Raw genomic sequence first — 21945 nt, 5'->3', positions numbered from 1 at the left:
GGTTTTGTTATGATCTAAATTGGTAGAAGTTATGAACCATTGTGGTTCAAACTTTAGGTGTATACCATATGCTCCTTTTGAGGGCTGTGTATAGTAATACTTCTGGTATGTATATATACCAATATTCTCTTTAATAGCTAACACTTTTACATCCATAAAACATTCATGAATAAACTGTGTAGATAATTAAGTGCAACAATGATACAATAATCTCATTCTAGCATGAATATTTTCCCAAACTCAAGATTTGCCTAAATCAACTGTGAATCTTGAAATGTTCACATAACACATCGTATAATGCATTGATGGTAAAATAAAATTTGTATAGCATTGACCATTATCGTCTATACAAATTTCAGTTGTAACTGTCCAACAATCTATACTGACAGTTCAAGATCATTTTCCATGTATTCTACCTACTAATAATGATACTAATGCATAGATGTAGTTAGGTAAATAATAACAGCTTAAGGGACCATTTATACACCTTAAAATGATATACGCATTGGACCAAAACATGTAAATTTATCATCATTACAGTGCATGACATATGGACTTGTCAATGTACCTATTTGCTTAGCTCTTCCAACTAATTGAAGAAATACCACGGGATATGTTACAAAATAACCTTAATAGAGGCAACATTGAGTATCTCAATCACAACATTATTTTGTTATACTATTGTGAAACCTGGTCCTTAGCTTTCTGTCATCAAACTTGCTCCCACTTAACTCTTAGAAACACTATATATATTAACATATGAAGGCAGAAGACCCATGGGTGTTCACTTAAATTTAAAGTTGTGTAGTCATATATATATACCAAACCAAGCCTTAAGTCCCATAAAATGGAGTCGGCTACATGAATCGTTCTTCTCCACGCGGCCCTATCAAAGGCCATTTCGTTAGTCAAATTAAATAGATCCGTATCTCTATTTACAACGTTAGCCAACGTTAATCTAGGCCTACCCCGTCCCCTAACACTCCCCTCTACCGTCATAGCATCGCATCTCTTCACTACTACTTCTGTTGGTCTCCGTTGAATGTGACCAAACCATCTCAATCGATTCTCTCTCAACTTATCTTCTATCGATGCTACTCCTACCCATTCCCAAATACACTCATTCTTAATTCTGTCTTGTCTAGTTTTGTTACACATCCACCTTAGCATCCTCATCTCAGCCACACTTATCTTATCTACTTGTTGTTTCTTGGTTGCCCAACACTCCGTCCCATACAATATCGCTGGTCTAATAACCATTCTATAGAACTTACCTTTTAGTCTAGTAGGTATTCGTTTATCGCACAGTATCCCAAACGCACTTCTCCACTTACACCATCCCGCCTTAATCCTATAGGCCAAATCCGCATTAATCTCCCCCGCTGTTGTGATTCCCCAAATAACGAAAATGTTCACTCTTAGGCAATTCTTGGTTCTCAATCTTCACTTCTCCTCTGTTTTTATTGTTACTGTTACTAAATTTACACTCCATGTACTTTGTCTTATTTCTACTTATTCGGAAACCTTTAGATTCAAGAGCTTTTCTCCAAATCTCCAACTTTGAATTAACTCCTTCTCTAATCTCATCCACTAGCACGATATCGTCTGCAAAAAGCATACACCATGACATGTCGTCCTGAATATTTCTTGTCAACTCATCCATAACTAAAGCAAAAAGGTAAGGGCTGAAGGTAGACCCTTGGTGTAACCCAACAGTGATAGGAAATTCATTTGTCTCTCCAGCAAGCGATCTAATAGTAGTCACCACCCATTTATACATGTCCCTAATCACATCAATGTAACCTTTTGTCACCATTTTCTTCTCTAACACCCACCATATTATATCTCGGGGCACTCTATCATATGCTTTCTCAAGGTCGATAAACACCATATGAATGGCTCTTTTCTTTTCTCTATACTTTTCTATTACTCTCCTCAAAAGATAAATCGCTTCCATTGTTGACCTGTCGGGCATAAACCCAAATTGATTCTCTGACACCTCTGTTATATCTCATAATCGGCATTCCATCACCCTCTCCCACACTTTCATTATATGGCACATTAGCTTGATTCCTCTATAGTTGTTACAATTCTAGACATCTCCTTTATTCTTATATATTGGCACTAAAATACTCTTCCTCCACTCATCTGGCAGATTCCTAGTCAACAAAATTTTGCTAAACAACCTAGTCAACCAAGCAACCCCCTTTTTACCTAAGCACTTCCAAGCTTCAATCGGGATATCATCGGGTCCTAAAGCCTTATTTGATTTCATCTTCTTAAGTGCAATCTCCACTTCAAAGTTCCTGATCCTACAATAAAATCTATAGTCTTGGTTTATCATATTACTAGTCATTTCTTCCCCTATTGGCCTACATCCATGTTCCTCATTTAATAGCTTATCAAAATAGTTCTTCCATCTTTCCTTAATCTCTTTATCCTTCACCAATACCTTAGAATCCTCACTTTTGATGCACTTAACTTGATTATAATCTCTTGTTTTCATCTCCCATATCTTAGCAAGTTTGTATATCCTCTTCTCTTCTTCTTTACTATCTAGTCTAGTGTATAGGTCATCATAAGTTTTCAACTTAGCCTCTCTCACTACTTTTTTGACCTCCTTATTAGCCAATCTATAGTTCTTAAGGTTTTCCTCAGTTCTATTCTTCTGCCACTTTTTAAAGTGCTCTTTCTTTGCCTTAACTACTGCTTGAATCTCTTCCTTCCACCACCACCAAGTTTCCCATCTAAAATAAATAAAGAAAACTATTTGGGTGACCATGTCCTTACCATGAAAAATGACTTCTATAACCAAACTAAAATATACCTATATATATACATGTAATGATAAATACGTCACATACATCATGCAGGTACATCTCTATTGAAGTTTCATATTTGAATTTTGATGGGTGTTCCATATGGAGTAGTTTGCTTCGTAATTAACTCTCAATCTCTCTTTTACTAGATTTTACAAATTGAGCAATTTCAATTCCAAGATGTTGTCCCCTTCTGTCTCTTTTTTTTCTCTACATACATGTATATATACATGTATTTTTTATTTTTTTTTTTAAAAAAAATTTTGAACAATGAACACACATTCACACTTTTTAAAGTATTTTAGGTCTTACAATAAAAAATTCTACCAAGTTCTTTATTATTATTATACTCTATAAAAAGTTTCTAGGTTTATTTTTTTTAATGTTAAGAAAGATTATATTATTATTTTTGAATAATTTTATGGTTGGTGGGATTTAGACACACCTCTTGTTATGAGGGCAATTTATTCCCAATTAGATGGTGTAATCATGTTCTTATATAAAAACTATTTTATAAAACATGCTAAAATCAATTTTTATTTATTTATTTTTTTGTATATAGAATTGTTTAACATAATTTTTAATAGTTTGTACTGAATCTTAACAATTCTCGATTTGATTTGATTCATTATTCACAAGATTAGGATTTTGATTCACAATGTGATTGTCGATTTGACAACTATGAAGGCAGAAGACCAGGTGGTGTTCACTCAAAATTGAAGTTGTATAGATTTTATTATTTATATATTTTTAAAATTTAAAAATTTTCCCATATAAAAAAAATGTTTGGGTGACCGTGTCCTTACCATGAAAAAAGATTTCTATACCCAAATTAAAATATACCTATATATATATATATATACTGAACGATATATACATCACATACATGCCTGTTCCAGGTACATTTCTATTTTCATAGTTGAATTTTGATGGGTGTTTTGTATGAAGTAGTTTGCTTTGTAATTACCTCCATTCTGGATTTTGCAAATTGAGCAACTTCAATTCCAAGATGTTGTCCCCTTTCCGTCTCTCTTTTTCTCCGCGTACATGCATATATACAGGTATAGGTTTTTTTCATGTGTTTTATTGACTAAGCTAATTTCTATTTGAATAGGTTTAAGGATGATGAAGATGGCGGTTTGAATTGTGATATCAAATTTCTGTCACCCTTTTCTCAACTCTCAATGCGGAACTGTTAATACTGAGAACATTGTAATTTTGCAAAATTAAGATGAGAGAATATTGTGGTTATTAGTTAATATCAATTTTAAAATATAGCATATATATATATATATATCACATCAAATTTTCATGTATTTTTTCCCCTACAGTTTAAAGCTTCAAGTCATCTTTGGAAAATTATTAGATAGTTCCAGAGGACCAACTGCAGCTTACATTTACTTGGTACAATGGTAAGTTTTTAATGATTCCAAAAAACAACTTCAGGTTGTTGTTTCAGTGCTCATGTCTCACCCTGAATAATCCCTATAAATTTAACTTGACCCAATTGATCAGTAATAATTCAATGTTTTTTTAAAAATTATTCCATTAAAAGTGATTAATCAAGGCGCCTTAATTTTAACTCACGAGTGACGTGTTTGTGGGTTCTTTCTCTCCCTAGGTCCTTCAATAAAATGTAGAAGTTTTGAAGCTCCTTTGGATTTTGGAGTGGAAGGGAAAAAAAAAAGAACAAAGGAGCCTCTTTTCATAAGGTGTGTTTTTGCATGGTTTCTTTGCATCATATAATTATATGTTGGTTGTATATGGCATGTTTGCTTTTCCGATTCTTTTTCTCTGAAACAGTATATAAATGCATCTTATATTATGTATGTATGTATGTATGTATGTGAGATATAATTTTGGCTAGTGCCCAACTAATTACACTTGGTATGATAATTGAATAGAGAAAGGAATTAGTAGGTATATGATGGAAGATATTTCATAGACAATCTTTTTTATTTTATTTTTAAAGAAAGATAATCAGTTATTAAGACAAAACAAATGCACCGAATTTCATGTATAAAGTGCACATGCAGTGAGTGCTACCCTTCTCATGTATATATGACTTCTAATACATATATACATATATCTTAAGTGACAACCTTTTAAATAATTATACACCACTGCCTATTACTTAGTAGTCATTTCAAACCCATGTATAAACAGCTATAAAATGCATACCTAGTGTTCTCGTACTTCTGTTGTAATGTTAAGTAAAGCATCCATGGTGGGATGGTTTAGATTGTGTGTTAATTGGTGAAAAGTGGGAACCGAATTTTGTGTGTTAATTGTTTGTTAATTTAGAGAGTGAACGGGGTGCTCCAATGATGTGTGTTAGTAAATAATATAATGCATACATGTATTATATATGTATAGAAAGGACAAAAGAAAATTTTAAAAAATGTTCTGCTGTGGTACTTTTCTGTCAGGCTTGTCCCCTCCTTCTTCTCTCTCTTGCTTGCTAACTGATTTAGGAGCTGACACTAACAAACTCATTAGTTCATCTATTGGAATGCTCTAACCTTATATAAGATCATAACTGTGACATATCACATGCCATTTAAACATTCCATTACAACACTTAAAAATATATGGCAGAACAACTGAAACAACTAAGCATTATTATGGAGCATTTGGCTTACTCATAACAATTCAGTGTAACCTGCACATTGGGTCAAGGGTTTTAAAGGGTTGAAGGATTATTTTGTGAATGACATTATCATTGAGCATTGAAATAGGTTGGAGCATCTCCAATCCTTCACCAAATTTGAGTAAAAATTTGATGAAAAGTTTGATTTGATATGATGCACTCCAATGGTAAATTTAAAATTTTCATCAAATTTTGTTATAAGTTCGGTTGTCCTGGGGGATGACCGGGAGGATGTCCGGGCGGACATTCAATCATGAGTTAAATTTGACATTCTGATGAAGAAAGTCTGGTTGTCCGGGTGGACGTCTGGCCCAATGGCCAGCTACAAAGTTTGATGAAAGGTCAAAAGCTCCCTTAATTTGATGAAAAATTTAATTCTCTCGTCATTTGATATCGATTTGATGAAACGGTTGGAGCACAGTTTTAATCAATTTTTCATCAAATTTAAATTTGATGAAGCATTTGACGAAGGATTGGAGATGGTCTTAGGAATTCAAAACTGTGTATTAGAGTTTTGGGGTTTAGGATGGGTATTAGTTTTGTCTCTGTTAGTATGCAGTGGTGATTCCAGGAATTTTTTTAAGGTAGACATTAAAAAATTTGAACTATCTAAATTAAAAAAATTTGTAGTATATTGTAGTATATTAGACTCTTTTTTTTTTTTTTTGTTGATAAATAAACAAATTTTATTAGAAAAGTATCAAGACAACGTAAAGAATACAAAAAGGTAGCCTGAAATAGCACAATGCCTAAGACCATCTCCATTGCATCTTCAATTCTTTATCAAATTTAAATTTGATGAAAAACCATCATTTTTGCTGCTCCAATCCTTTCATCAGATCATTATCAAATTGAGGATGTGATAAATCTTTCACCAAATTGAGGACGACTAGGACCTTTCATCATTTGATTGTTCATAGTCATTGGATTTGCATCACTGGATGACCGGCTAGATGTTCACCCGGTCATCCGCTTAATTGAAAAATTCCCATAACAAATTATTTCAGAATTGATTGACATTTACATTGGCCGGTCGATCGGCCGGACATTCGCCCAGTTGTTCTCCTGGCCGACCGGTGTTTTGATGACAGACCAAAATCCTTTGTTGGAGCGCCGGATATTAGATAGAATTTTTACTCAAATTTGGTGAAAAAAAGGATACAACGTTGGAGATGCTCTAACTAATCAATTCCTCTGCAAAATTTACAAAAGCCAACAGATCTGAATCTACCATAACCATAACCGTAACCCAACTATGAAGCACAGTGAGTAACTGACACTCCAACCACAGAGTGGACCGAGACACATCATGAAAAATACGCCTATTCCACTCCAACCATATCAACCACACCAAACAATGCCCCGCAAGCATCCATGCCTTCCGACGTCTTTTCCCAACCTTCCCCCCCAACCCAACCTTGCAACACCGCCAAAGCCGAACTTGGCTGAACCCAAACCAAACCAAAATTCGTAGCAATAAACATCTAAATGAATAAGCAAATGATCCACCAGATCCGCATTCCAAATCACAAATTAAAAAATTTATAATATATTGTTGCCATTGTTTCAAAAAAATATATAAAATGTAGATACATGAACTTTTATTATAAATATATTTTGTCTTTATCACGAGCATGATAAGATGATATTTTTTTCTCATACAGTCTACCTCTATGGTTAATTTGTGGAACAAGTTATAAATTGAGCCCGTTTGGGAAGTGGCATTTTGGCTAAAATGTTAGGTGAAAAAAACCAATATGGTTGGGAAGAACTTCTTGGCTTTTTACTGAAAAACATGCAAAAAGTAGAGTGAATGGGATGAAATCTGACTTTTTTTTGTACAAGGTGCTATTTTAGTCAAAAAGTCAAAAAGTTATTAAAAAAAGCCAAAAAGTTACTAAAAAAAGCCAAAAAGCTATTAAAATGCCGAAAAGTTTTCAACTCATATAAAGAAGTTAAAGATTCCTTCTCATTCACTTTACTTTCTTTTTTCTTTTTTTTTTTGGGATCAAAACAAAGAAATTTCTTAATGGACAAAAAATAGATGAGGATAAGGCATCCTCCACAAAGAATTCCCATTCACTTTATTTTTTGCATGTTTTTCGTAAAAAGTCAAAAAGTCTTTTCCAAACATATTTTTTCACCTCATATTTTAGTCAAAACCAAAGCACTAAAAAAGCCACTACCCAAACGTTTTTGATCAATCTATTAATTTTGAACATGAATTGGCATACACTTTTTAGATAAGGAATAAAATACATGAATATATATGTTCTGTATTATTATGTTGGAGAGAAGAAACAAAAGCAAAGAAGAATCTGTATATATTAGAAACTTAACCATATATGTTTTTTTCTTTTTAAGAGTGTTAATTATCATATTTTTTTTCCATGTTTTGTTTATCATCTCATGTATTAACATTTGTAACAAGCATAAGTGGGGAAGACTCATTAAACTAATATAATGTTGACACATAAGGTGATAAGAAATTATGATAAGAAACAATGATTATCCTAACATTATTGTTTTAAGAGTTAGTGGGTTATGAATTGGATATTCAATGAGGTGGGGTGGGTGTTCAACATCAATGTAGTGGGACAGGGTATTCATAATTGGACTGTTTTGACATATATATTACTAATTTATTAAAAAAATATATTTTAGATTATTCAATTGCATACCCTATTGAAGGGGTGGCGCTGCCCTTGTTAGTTGTTTTCTGGGAGGTTTTTTTATCTGTATGCTTTTCCCTCTGATTTAGGACTGTTGTACTTTTTTTTTTAATGAACTTATTTTTTTTGTTTGCCGGGAAAAAAAAAAAGTTGAAACCAAGGATTTAGGGAAGACTTCAAATTTCTCTTCCATGTTCCTATAAATGACACTGTTGGAAAATTGACTTTTAGCAGCGTTTTAAAAACGCCGCTATAAGTATTAAAAACGTCGCTAATTCATTTTGTGACGTTTAGTACCAAACGCCGATGACGCGGCCGTCGCTATAGCTTTATGGCGTTTGAAAAACGTCGTTATATTATTATAGGCGGCGTTTTTAAAAACGCCGCCAAATGTCCTACCTAATTGTACTCTGACGCCCTGTGACATATAGCGACGTTTTGGAAACGCCGTTAAAGACATTTATACATTTTAAAAATCTAACCGTTGGGGTAAGAATATAGTGACGTTCAAAAAACGCCGCCTTAGCCTTTATTTTTATTTTTTTTATTTTTAATGTTGTGCTAATTTTATATGATTAAAAAAAATACCTGTCATAAACAATTATTAAGAACTAATAATTGATGTTTATTAAAATAATAAATAAACTAAGTTTGAAAACAAAATTAAAAATAAAATAATGAAGCTCTTGACATGTTACTATACCGATTAGTAACATGATTACACTCTCATCTATCCATCACATAACACATTTGGTAGAAAGTTCAAAAAAAAAAATTATAAATTATAAATTATAAATAAATAATAATAGTAGTAGAAGAAGAAGAAGAAATCTGATGCACCAACATTGTATTCAAGCAATCAATATTTTCTTTTTCCTTTTTGAAGACCCATCAAGTAGAGTAGAAAACTATGACGAATCAATCAACATGCAAGAACCGTCCTTTCGGTTACCCTACAAACCTTAGCTTGTTAGAGCATTAACTACATCTACAAAATATGATAGCAACTATTCAATACAAAAGTTTCTAAAGCCATTTTTTAGATAAGTAAAGAGTTTATAGCCAACCCCTTGTATTTTAACAACCTCTCTCCAATGAACTTGGAGGGTCGGGGCGACATACCTCAGCTATAATACAAACTGCAGACCATCTTCTTTTTTTAAGAGTCAGTAATGTATCATATTTATCCACTTGTCCTTCAAATCAACCTAAACAAAAGAAGCCCTTATGTTAACATAAAGAAAAATAATATTAAAGCAGAAAAAAGGCACAACCATAAAAAATTCTCACCTCGGTTCTCTCTTCAAATACGTCACGATCTGAATTTAAGATGAGCTTCCAGTTCCCTCTACCAAACCTTCAAAAGAAATAAATACAAATGAGTGAGGAGCTTTACATTATCCTAGAAGATATCATTGATTATTTAATTCTCTCAATTGACATGAAAACAGTCCTCGAAGAAGAAGATGACAGAACTTTCTACCCAATGGTTAACTCATATCCCTTAGGGTGGTAAAACTGGTGCAGCATTTCATGGTCAAACACATGCACATATAAAAAGGTGATGCTATACAATGTGGAATTACAAATATTTATTTCTTCTTTTTCTTTTAAAGAAATAAAATACAAAGAGAATACAATCTTTACCTAGGAAAAACATCTGACATAATTAAACTAATAGAACAATAAAAATATTAAGTTTATTTAATATTCACATAAAATTGAAATTCTAGAAAGGCCTTCCCTGGATTAAATTTAAAAAAGTTGACATGTAAACACAAAAGGTAAATATAACAGAAAGGTAATATTAGCAACATACTTAAACAAAACATTCAATTGCTTCTGTTTTAACAACAATCTTGTCTTATTTAAGTCAGTTTATAGTTCAAACCAACTCTCTTAAATTGTTCAAGGACAAAAACCGGCGTATTTGCGGTTTTCCGCAAATACGCCGGTTTTTGTCCTTGAACGATTTAAGAGAGTTGACTGGCACCATTAGAAATAGAGCAGGGTTCACAATTGTCAGTTAACATTTCTGCAAATTCGTGAATTGTTAAATTAATAGAAATAGAGCAGGGTTCACACTCTCATTCTTGAACTCTGAAAATTAGCTGAATAGTTGCGATTGAATTGTTACACCTACGGCTACGTCAATGTCACAATTGAGTTAAGAAAAAGAAAAGAGATGAACTTAACTTTTCCCCAATTTTCCAAATATTCTTTTTGAAAAATCTCACCAGGGAAAAGACAAACTAATATTTCCTCTTGGAAATGTTTCAGCCATTGAGTCTTCCCTGTATATTTCACCATCTCTGGAGCTCTCAACTCAACTAATTACTATATGGGTTGACACAGTCAGGTTGTGGAAGCAGGGAAGAAGAAAAGAAAATGACAACTGCAGGGGTTGAAGTCCTGAGCAATAGCGCAGCCACTCGACTACCTTGGCACACTTGTGATAAGAACAACACTACAATCGAGTTTTCAAATCCCCGACTAAATGCAGCCAACACAGCCACAGAGCTTTCTGATATCTCATGAAGTTCTGATGCTAATATATGCTAGAAGCATAGCAAATAACATAGTTATCATGCACACTCCCCCTATATTAGCATATAAATGCTAATATATGCTAGAAGCATAGCAAATAACATACTTTAACACATTCCACTCAGTTTTCAGAACTGGATAGCAAGCATCATACAATGCATTAAATTGACCAATGTCTGACAAGGAAAAAAGAAAAGATCAGCATCAGCAACTTTGTAATCTCAATGCAAATGCAATAGAAATAGATAAGCATGATAAAATGCTAAAAGATAATTGATGAAGCAAAAAAAAGCATAGCAATTGCAAAAAGCATGAATTTCCCGTCAGCAGCTAAATATAGTATTCCCGCATATATCACTTCACTAACAGTATAGAAAACAGAAGAACCTTTTAATAAAAAAACAATATAAATAACTGCAACAAATAACTGCAACAAAACCAAGTGGGAAAATGTCTTTGAACATAAGCAGAACTATTGCTAGGCAGCACTAACCAACACACACACAACACAGAGAGAGAGAGAGAGAGAGAGAGAGAGAGAGAAGTGTACCAATATTAGGGGTCATGAATGACTGCAACAAAAAAAAGAGGAAAAATGTATTTGACAGCTCTGAAAACTTGCAGCATTCAACCAACCAAGTCACATGTTCATCTGGGTGCATTGAAAACATTTCTGCCATCCCTCTTACAGGATCCATATTGATAGAAGATATATGTCCATGTTCTAATCTCTGCATTAATTTTAAGATAGCAAATTCAAATATATTTAGTAGAAGCATGAATGAGAATTTAGAATCATGAATGATTTACATTCCAAAAAAAACAAGGACATTTAAGGGAAAATAAGAAGCAAGCAAGAATATCACAAAGATTGACATAATAAGAGATTATGACAACCTGCAGCCCTAAATATTTAAGCTATTGAAATCTAGATTATCACAAAGGTTCCATTGAAATCTATTTCAGGTAATCAGCTCAACCTATATTATCAAAAAAATCCCCAATTATCTCCACAAAATCTTAATTTTGGAGTCAGCTTGAACAATAAGATTCAGAGCAAAAATAAAAGGATAATCTCAAAGAAATCAAATACAGCTATTCGATTATTAGATGCAACACGTAATGGTTGGTTGCTTGACGAATCCCACAATTTTACCTACAGCAATCAAGAGTAGCCAACGGAGCAGCTTACCTTACAGAATAATTATTCTCAAGTTTTGCATAACAGACAATGATCTGACCTATCTAGTGGTAACAGCTGGTGCTTAATTCGGTGATAGAATTCACCATAAGCCAACACCATAAGAGAATAAAGACAGTAAGAGAAGCAAGTCAACTACTAACTTCTGATTTAATCATTTTTTGTCTTTATTAGAGATATGGCCCAACTGATTTCAGATACATCATACCAGTGATACATTAATTTCTGCAGTGTCAATATAATAATTAACAAGCTCTGTGATCTAATATGTGTTTCCAGAATATTGATTCACAATTACAGTTAAATTTTTGTTGAACTATCATCTTTTTTGGCCCAATATTGTGTCCTATCAATCCAAATTGTCGTATGAAAATTAATGTAGAAGTTTCTTTCAGTTCAAAAAAGAACCTAACAGATCAAATCTATTCATGGGGTTAGGAAAGGGGATCTTTGCAAGTACAATTTCTTGGAAGTCCTTTATATGGCATAAGAAACTCAGTTTCACATCATCTTCCCATCCAATCTACTTAGCCATGACCAGCTTTCAACAATTCAACAATATATTTTTATTGAGCAATTCAACAATTCAACAGACACACATTGATGTATACAAATATTCAAGAGAGGAGGCAGAGATGATCAGGTTAAAGCTTGCACCTTGAAACAGGTGGGCGGTAGACATGAAGGAGGGTATCAATCTCCCAAAGAGAACTTCCTGTACACATGTTGTCAATTGTTAGGCATTTTTTTCTTCTGAAAGACATAAAATGCTAACAAGAAAAGAAGAAGAACAGTCAAGAAGAATGAAAATCTATACATTAATCATATAGGATATTTGCAGACTGATGAAGGCAAGACAGTTTCCAACTAAATAGTGAAATCAAACGAATAACATGGTATAAAAGGTACAAATTTGTAGGCACATAATTATCAATAAGTAGGACTCCTGGATTTTATGTAATGAAAATTCATGATTGATACTTTCTTGAACAGCTTGGAAATGTGGTCATTTGAAATGATGGGTTCTGCTATCTGGTCTTCTTCCTAATCCTCAGTTAGAAACCTCGGTGCTATCTATCTGGTTAGGATTGCATAATTTTCTTTTTGGAACTTTAGTGGGTTTCTTGAATTAAATCTTAAAAATTATCATCCATTACTAATATAAGTTTAATCCACAGCCTCAACACAGCTTCAACAGTTTGGATGATCCCATATGGACTCAGTAATGTAGTGAGGTCTGTTATACTTGTTTGAATTTTGTGGCTTCCCTTATTCATACTAAGGTTTCAAATTTTGGGCAATTTCTCAAATTTTTCGGTATTGTTTGTCACCATAGATTCATACTCTCTATTTCCCTCAAACAACACAAGGGTCTCAAATGAACTCGGGGCAGGGCACCCACAAACTGCACGTTTGGCAGTGTGTGTCGTCATGGTCATGGCCATTATTGAGAGCGTTTTGGTAGGAGCAATCCTTGTTCATCTTGTACCTCTATTCTCCTCTTCTTCAATGTGCAAGCAACCATGTAACTATGTGAGGCAGGCTTCACTACAAATTCCATTCATGTGAATAGCCATGTAACCATGTAACTATGTGACGCAAGCTTCATTACACTCACAATTTTATTGCTTATAGGGGAGGGAAATTGTAGACCAGATTAGAAATAACAAAACTGTACATAATTTTATGAAAGAATAACTAAGAAAACAAAAGGTTGATGCCTGAATTTGAAAATTACTAACACTATTAACAAGTATGCAGAATAAGTAACAGAAATGTCTTTTGCCTCCAAAGTTCGAGCCAACTTTTCTACAGTGATGTAAGTAAAATAATTGTACCAATAAGGAATTATAGTATCCATCAACAAAATTTCATTTGGAAACTTATATATTTATAGGTACAATATTCCCCTAAAATTTATCCCAGACAATAATTAAATGCAAACACCAACACTGCAACTGCATGTATTACCCATCAAGTCCTCAAATGAATACACACACATAGATGTAATAGCAATTAAGATGTCTTGAACTGAACGCCAAACTAGGCCAGCAAATTTTTGTTGTGTCCATTTGTTCTAATATATTTTCAATCATATAATATTGAGAAATAGAAAATCTGAAGACATTCGTACAACTAAATATACATTAGAATAAAGAGATTTGGAGACTGAATCTTAATGCTTCATTGTCTTCCAAAAGATTATTACATTCACAACTATTACTATTATTACTCCTATTAACACCCGTTTGACAAAAAATCCCAATGAGAATGGATCCATTAATAAGTGAAATATTTGCAACTCCAATTACCACTACAACATTTTCTTAGTTTAGTGACATTTGAAAGTGCCACAAAACTATTCTTCTAATGACATTTTTTGGTCTTGTGGCATTTTGAACAAGTGCCACTTCTATCGGTGCCACGGTAGATACGAGTGCCACGGTAGATACTTGCAAGTGTCACTGCATCATCATGGCTGAAAACTTTCAACGACATTTTAATGTCATGGTAGATATTATTTGTGGCACTATCAAGCGCCATTAAAAAAAGAGTTAGTGACACTTGTAAGTGTCATTACACCATCAAGACTAAAACTTTTTAGTGACACTTTAATGTCATGGTAGACACTATTCGTGACGCTATCAAGTACCATTCATGACAATAATTCGTTGTAGAACAATTTGATCCGCTCTTGCGGAGACTCGAACCGCCAACCTTCCGCACCATAAACCTTATACACCACACTCTTCCCACTACACCTCTATAGAACCACATGATTATATATGCAACATATATTATTTATATAGTGCATACATCCATATTAATATAAAAGTATATGTATAAACATAATTATTTTGTTGAACATAATTTATGTAAAATAAACTATTTACTACCAAAATAAAAAAAGACTACTTTTGGCGGCTAAAAATATTTTTTAGTCGCCAATTCTATACTTTTGGCTACTAATTGTTTTTTAGTTGCTAAAAAACTTAACTTTTGTCGACCAAAATCGGATTTGGTCGCCGAAGATGCACTTTCAGCTACCAAAATTTTGGTCACCAAAAAATTTTATTCCCGCCTTAGGATTTTAGTTCTCCCGCGCTAAAAATGACCACTTTTGGCGACTAAATTTATTTTTTAGTCGCCAATTGTAGACTTTTGGCTACTAAAATTTTTTTTGGCACCAAAAAGCTTTACTTTTGGCTACTAAAATTTTTTTAGTCGGTAAAACCCATATAATCAGCGACCAAACTTATTTTTAGTCACCAATTGTAGACTTTTCGCCACTAAATTTTTTAGTCGCCAAAAAGCTTTACTTTGGGCTACTAAAAATTTTTTAGTCACTAAAACCCATATAATCAGCGACCAAACTTAGTTTTAGTCGCCAATTGTAGACTTTTGGCTACTAAAATTGTTTAGTCGCCAAAAAGCTTTACTTTTGGCAACTAATGCTGTTTTGGCTTTCAGCGACCAAATTTTTTTGGTCAATAAATTTAGTCACCGAATATGCTTTTTCCTGTAGTGTATATTGAGTTTAATTCATTTATTTTAAATCATTTACTGCATTTTAAAAATTTAGAAAATATATTGGCATTTTTTATTTTTTCAAAAATGTCATTATAAGCTTGGAAAGTTTTTGGCTTAGTGGCATTTTTCAAAATGCTATAAAATATTTGTTTATGACACTTTTCACCTAAGTGCCATAAAAAGTAATTTGCACCTACCTAGTGTCCTGACATTTTTTAAAAAATGCCATTGCAAATATTCATAAAAAGTTTTTGTAGTGACATTTTTGTTGTAGTGAAGTAACACTTTTTTTAATTGAAATGCCACTAGAGCCTTGTATGTTTGTGGCTCTATGACATTTTTCTAAAAAATGCCACCAAATATTCTTTTTGTGACATTTTTTAAGAACATGCCACTAGTATGGTGTCACTAAAATATGTTTTTGTTGTAGTGTTGTGACACTTGTTCATTGAAATGTCACTAGAGCCTTTTATGTTTGTCGTTTTGTGGCATTTTTCAAAAACGTGCCACTAAATATCATTTTTGTGGCATTTTCTAAAAATATGCCACTAGTGTAGTGCCACTAAAGTATGTTTTTGTTGTAGTTTTGTGACACTTGTTCATTGAAATGTCACTAGAGCCTTTTATGTTTGTCGTTTTGTGGCATTTTTCAAAAACGTGCCACTAAATATCATTTTTTGTGGCATTTTCTAAAAATATGCCACTAGTGTAGTGCCACTAAAGTATGTTTTTGTTATAGTGTACATTAACATCTATTAAAAAGAAAAGAAAAGGCATTGTACAAAAAATATGAAAAATGGAAAAAGAACCAAGTAAACGGCTTCTAAGCATATAAGCTACAAAATAGACATTGTCAATAAGTCAAAACTTGATAACAAAAAAAACACCACTTGCTTCACATGAACTCAATTCACTTGTTTTTTTTTCCCTTGAGAACAAAGTAAACGAACCAAGTAAACGGCTTCTAAGCATATAAAAAAAACACCATTTGAGGTGTAGTTGTTCAACACATTTGAAAAACTTGGCTCAAATTCTTAGGCTATTACATTATTCCCCTGCACATTTTTCATTTGTGCTTTTTTGTTTGTAATTTTATAGTTATAATGTTATCATTTTAATTCTTCTAATTTATTTATTTATTTTTCTGTCTAAAAGTCATCACATATGCATCCCTCTTTTCTGAATCACTAGGCTCCAGTTTTGGTTGTGGCTTGTAACAGTGCTAATTATCTTGAAAGGGCTCTCAAATGTATTCTAAAGTATGCTTAATATTTGTGAGCATTTTCTAGTGCTCCTGATTAATTTGCTCATTTTCCAATAAATAAATTTAAGGGTAAATTAACAATATCTCCTTACAATTTGCCTAATTACATATTAGGCTCTGTTTTTTATTTAATAATTACATCTTTTACTGTTGGTGAATGAGGGCTATTTCACAAGTACTTCCTACAAATTATCCCTTTCTTTCATTCCAGATCTGGTAAATTTCTAATTTCACAAGTTCTTCCTACAATCTGCCTAATTTACAGTTGGTAAATTTCTTTCATTTCAAATCTCAAACAAATATTTTTGAATGAGAAATCTCAGATCTGAAACATGTGTTTTTGAATAAGAAATCTCAAATCTCAAACATATTTTTGAATGAGAAATCTCAGATCTGAAACATATGTTTTTGAAAAAGAAATCTCAAATCTCATATCTCAAATCTTAAACATATGTAAACCCTAGGAGAACAATCGACGGAAAGAAAAGCTTGAGAGAGAGAGAGAGAGAGAGAGAGCAAGAGAGAGAGAGAATACGAAATTGAGATTGTAGACGGTGGTGCTTACCTTAGTCAACGATGCAGATGTGGTGGCGGTGGAGCTTCGAAATCGAGAGAGAGAGAGAGAACTTCGAAATCGAAATCACTCTGAGATTGGATCTGAGATGAAATCGAGCTGAAGAAGGTTGAATCGTAATCTCTGAGACTGAAGGGTTTAGGGAGAGAGCGAGCGATCGGGTGAATGAGAGATTTGCGGGATTGGTTTCTCTGAGACTGAAGGTTTCCCAGATTCAAAATGAGGCTTGAAGAGAGAGAGAGAGAGAGAGAGAGAGAGAGAGAGAGAGAGAGAAGGGTCCTGATTCTCAGAGACTATAAGAGAGAGAGCGAGGAAAAACATATATATTATTCTAACACATGTGAAGGCATTCAAAAAACGACTTCAATTCCTTAAACGGTACCGTTTTAGTCAAAATAAAATGCGACGTTTATAAAACGTCGTTAAATGTTAAAAACAGTGACGTTTAAAAAAACGCCGTTAAATAAACGTCGTTAAATTCTATATTTCCTGTAGTGTGAAATATATTTATATGGGCAATAACTAAGCTTTGAAAAATATTAAGACCAAACAAATAATTGATTGGCCACAATCCTCACAAATATAGTTGACTATAAAAAAAATTTCCTTGAGAAACGAAATTTGAGCAGAAGATTATTATCAATTTAATAAAAATAAAAATAAAATTAAATTGCTCGTACTCAAAATACCTTTACAAGGTAAAGAACTCACTAATATAACTAATCCTTTAAAAGAAAATTTGTGTGGTACAAGAAAACAAATCACAAACAATTACCCAATAATATATATAGATATTTTTGTTTTTTCAGGATCTTCATAAAATACTTTTTTTTTGAAACAACAACGAAATTTATTTTATTAGAGAAGAAAGAAAGGAGGACGAGAAATCCTCATACAGAGAAAAGGAACATGATGAAAGTAAAACACAGCTATCATAAAAAGAGAAAAAACAAGCAAACCCAAACACTAAGGGTTACAAACAGCAGCCCAATCCCTAGAAATCAAGAAAAGAGGGATTCCCCTAAAAGGAGGAGACACAAAGGCCCAAAAAGATGCCAAAAATCCAGCCCTATCCCACAACGAAACTACATCAGCCTCCTTTCCATCAAAGATCCGTGTATTTCTCTCCAGCCATATTATCCAGAAAATAGCACTAACAATACAAGACCACAATGACTTGGCTCGCTTAGATCCGCCGAACCCATCAAACTTAACAAGAAGCATATGTGTGCAATCTCATAGAGCAACCCATTTAACATCGCACAAGCCAAATAGACGCTGCCATAACTGAATAGCCACCGAGCAATGGAGAAAGAGGTGATCTGCTGATTCCGAACTCCTCTTGCACATCACACACCATTGAGGGCAAAGATGGTGATTTGGCCTTCTCCTTTGGAATAGATCATTGGTCATAACACCTCTATGAGCTAAGGACCACATGAAAAACTTTACTTTATGAGGGACACCCGCTTTTCAAATTTTCATGTGAAGAGGAAACAGAGGAACGGATGACTTATCAATGAGATTATCAAACAAGGATTTACAAGAAAAAACCCCTGAAGAGCTGATATTCCACACCCTTTTATCAGGATATGATGCTGAGGAAACCCCACCAACCAACGTCAACAAGGATGTCAACTCAAGAGACTCTCTATCACTAAGATTTCTAAGGAAGTTGAAATTCCAAGATATTGGTGCCACATGAGAACGTGCCACCGACTCAATTGAAACATTATGAGCTTGAACCAATCGATATAAAAGTGGAAAAGCTTTATCAAAAGATGTATCCCTTATCCAAACATCCTCCCAAAAACGTATACTAGCCCCATCACCCACTTTCATAGAGAAAAACTGAGACACAATTGGATACAATCGAGAGATAGACTTCCAAGGAGAACGGCAACTGCCCCTACTAACCACAATAGAATCTCTACCATTAGCTTGAATTCCATACTTGCTTTTAATGATAGAACCCCATAAGGACTCGCTTTCCTCGGAAAATCTCCACAACCATTTGCTCAAGAGGGCAATGTTTCTAGCAACAATGTTCCCAATAGCAAGACCCCCTTTATGATGAGGAAGAGAAACAACCTCCAATCTAACTAAATGATCCCGCTTACCCTCATCACATCCTTCCCAAAGGAAATCTCTCAAAAGTTTCTCAATTTGCCTTGCAAAACGGACCGGTATCTTGAAAAGGGACAAAAAATAAATAGGAACACAACTCAACACTGACTGTACCAAAGTGTATCTCCCACCCTTTGACAACAATGCTCGTTTCCAGCCCTCCAATCTTTTCCCAATCTTAACGAGGACTGGATCCCAGAAGGCCTCTGGTCTAGGATTACCACCCAATGGAAGTCCGAAATACTTAAGAGGGAACCTCTCAATGAGACAACCCAACATGTCTGCCAAACGACGCTCGTAACTACACTCAAGACTAATTCCCACAACACTGCTCTTAGAAAAATTGACCTTAAGGCTAGATACAACTTCAAAGATCCTTAAAAGCATAAGTAGATTACGTATCTTACCTTCCTCCTTAGCAGAGAAAAATAAAGTATCATCTGCAAACTGCAAGTGAGTCACACTAATCCTATCTCTACCCACCACAAACCCCTCAAGAACCCCCTTTTCCTTAGCAATATCAAGTAACCTCCCCAACACATCAACCACTACAATAAATAAAAAATGTGATAATGGGTCTCCTTGCCTTAAACCCCGAGATGCATGAAAAGAATTCCCCGCTTTTCCGTTCACAATAACCGATATATTACACGAAGACACACACCCCCAAACCCACTTCCTCTACCTAAAACCAAAACCTTTCCTTTCCAAAACAAAATCTCGAAAGCCTCAATCCACATGATCATACGCTTTCTCAAAATCTACCTTGAAAAGAACCCCCTCCTTATGCAAAGCTCTATATTCCTCCACAACCTCATTGGCCACTAGAACCACATCCAAAATTTGCCTTCCATGCACGAAGGCTCCTTGTGAAGGAGAAATCGTTTCCCCAAGGACAACTCTAATTCTTTTGGAAAGAACCTTCCCCAAAATTTTGTAAAGCGATGTAACCAAGCTAATGGGCCTAAAATCCCCAATCTTCACCAATTTCTCTTTCTTGGGAATAAGGCAAATGAAGGATGCGTTGGTACAAAGGTTAACCTCCCCACTCCTGAAAAATTCACCAAATACTCTCATTAAATCACCTTTCACTATATCCCAACACTCTTGGAACAATGCCATTGAAAAACCGTCCGGGCCTGGAGCCTTATCTCTCTCACAATCAAACACAGCCTGACGCACCTCGCACTCATCAAAGGGCCTCTCAAGCCATCTAGCTGAAGAGGCACTAATTGGGGCCCAATCTAGGCCTTCAATCCCTGGCCTATCCACACCTCCATCAGAGTAGAGGTTCGAGTAAAATTTGAAAATTTCATTCACAATTTGTTCTTCCCTATTCACCACTAACCCTTGCTCAACCTCCAAACACTTAATAAGGTTTTTTTGCCTCTTCCCTGATGCCACACGATGAAAAAATCTAGAATTTATATCACCCTCCTTTGCCCATTTCAAATTAGCCCTTTGCCCCCAAAAAATCTGCTCCCTAAAAACTGTCTCTTCTAGTCTCATTCGAAGCGTGTTTCTTTCGTCCCTCAAAGCCCTAGATAAACCCTCCCCAACTTCCTTTGCATCCAATACTAGTTGCTGTTCCACAGCAGATAGTTCAAATAACCAGTAAACTCCCCAAAACTCCACAATTAAAATGGTCACTATATCATGTACATGTACCAAAATAATTTCCTTAATGCCAACTGTTCTGTTAAAGCCAATTGGTAATTGTGGAAGGCTTTATGCTTTAAGATGTCTAAATACTCTGTTCAAATCCAAATATTCTTTAATACTTAAACGCTTAAACGCTTAATCACTTAGGTGTATGCTTAAAAAGGAAAAATTAAAGAATATAGTCCATTCTTTAATACTTGATCCCAATTCTTATGCTTAGCAGATATCTCAATAATAATAATATCATAAATCTCATTATTCCTTCTCTCAAGTTGCAGCCTCCAATGTACCAAAATAAAACACAAGCATTATCGATGCTCAGACAAATGCACATGAATATAACCTTTGCATAGGTAAACGAACATATTCAATGTGCTTCCTTGATCCAATTGACTTAGTGATGGGGGTCACATGCAAAAGCCTGAGGTCTAAGAAGCACGGATATGGACACAGAACATGGTGATTTCAAAAAAATGGGGACAGACATGGCAGGAACACGCCAATAATTTTTATTTATTTTTATTTGCTATGTAGATTAATATTACATCTTCAAACAATCGAAATTAATAAAATTTGACACTAACTCTATATACAAAAAAAACTCTTTCTCAAATTAACTCTTATGGTTAGTTTATTGTTATGAATGATCTATTAATTATTTAAATCTAAGTAAAAAGTAATAAACATTCAACATCCAACATCCAACATCCATAAAATAATAAAGAGTGGAAAAAAACTAGTTGGTGTGTTTCTGATGTGTTCCCTAAAAACAACTTAACTAAATAAAAGGGGACGTGTCCCTTATGTGCTCCTGCCATGTCCGTGCGTTTGATACTACTACGACACTTGTTTTGAAGTGTCGGTGCTTTATAGCCCAAGATTCATTGCACTTATATGA

General features: G+C 34.1%; 1 long non-coding RNA gene across 1 annotated transcript in view; it reads left to right on the top strand.

Annotated features, from left to right (window-relative positions):
• LOC114317141 (uncharacterized) overlaps positions 1 to 21945 on the top strand; it is a 29945-nt gene that overhangs the window by 3186 nt on the left and 4814 nt on the right. The window contains exons 2-3 of the long non-coding RNA XR_014346694.1: positions 4151 to 4231; positions 4441 to 4531. This is a non-coding gene — a long non-coding RNA (uncharacterized LOC114317141). The remainder of the gene's footprint in view (positions 1 to 4150; positions 4232 to 4440; positions 4532 to 21945) is intronic.

This window comes from Camellia sinensis, chromosome 12 (genome assembly GCF_055761805.1).
Source record: "Camellia sinensis isolate YWXY chromosome 12, ASM5576180v1, whole genome shotgun sequence".
NCBI classification, from domain to species: domain Eukaryota; kingdom Viridiplantae; phylum Streptophyta; class Magnoliopsida; order Ericales; family Theaceae; genus Camellia; species Camellia sinensis.
Note: the sequence above shows the minus strand (reverse complement) of the source record. Positions and strands in the feature narration are given on the sequence as shown.